A 225-nucleotide genomic window follows, 5' to 3' on the forward strand; every position below is an offset into this window, starting at 1 on the left:
GCATATCCAAAAACGTTCAAATGGCTTAAAAACAGAGAAAATGAGTGGAAGATTAGATAAATCTACCTTTATAGAATACACAAAAATACATATCTAAAATAAATAGATCTGCCTTTAAATGAGTGGAAGATGTGTACCATCTGATTAAAAACCTGCAAAAAAAGATAGATTAGTAAGAAAAACATGAGACAAAACTGAAAAATTCATATAAAGTTTGGTGTTTTC

Source organism: Brassica oleracea, chromosome C9 (assembly GCF_000695525.1).
Source record: "Brassica oleracea var. oleracea cultivar TO1000 chromosome C9, BOL, whole genome shotgun sequence".
In the NCBI taxonomy this organism is placed as follows: domain Eukaryota; kingdom Viridiplantae; phylum Streptophyta; class Magnoliopsida; order Brassicales; family Brassicaceae; genus Brassica; species Brassica oleracea.